The following is a 622-nucleotide window of genomic DNA, read 5'->3' on the forward strand; positions in this document are numbered from 1 at the left end:
TGGTCGCCGCCGATAAACCTAGTCCAGTCAACTATAAGAACTAGATGGAATCTCTACAAGGTCGCCGACGATCAACCTAGTCCAGTCTGCTACAAGAAATAGATGGAAGCCATACATGGTCGCCGACGATCAACCTAGTCCAGTATGCTAAAAGAACTAGATGGAAGCTCTAGATGGTCGTCGACGATCAACCTAGTCCAGTCTTCTACATCAAATGGATGGAAGCTCTACATGGTCGCTGGCGATCAACCTAGTCCAGTCTGCTACGAGAACTAGATGGAAGCTCTACATGGTCGCCGACGATCAACCTAGTCAAGTCTGCTACAGGAACTAGATGGAAGCTATACATGGTCGCCGACGATCAACCTAGTCCAGTATGCTAAAAGAACTAGATGGAAGCTCTAGATGGTCGTCGACGATCAACCTAGTCCAGTCTGCTACATCAAATGGATGGAAGCTCTACATGGTCGCTGACGATCAACCTAGTCCAGTCTGCTACGAGAACTAGATGGAAGCTCTACATGGTCGCCGTCGATAAACCTAGTCAAGTCTGCTACAGGAATTAGATGGAAGCTCAACATGGTCGCCGACGATCAACCTAGTCCAGTCTGCTACAAGAACT

Source organism: Mizuhopecten yessoensis, unplaced genomic scaffold, assembly GCF_002113885.1.
Source record: "Mizuhopecten yessoensis strain PY_sf001 unplaced genomic scaffold, ASM211388v2 scaffold9093, whole genome shotgun sequence".
In the NCBI taxonomy this organism is placed as follows: Eukaryota; Metazoa; Mollusca; class Bivalvia; order Pectinida; family Pectinidae; genus Mizuhopecten; species Mizuhopecten yessoensis.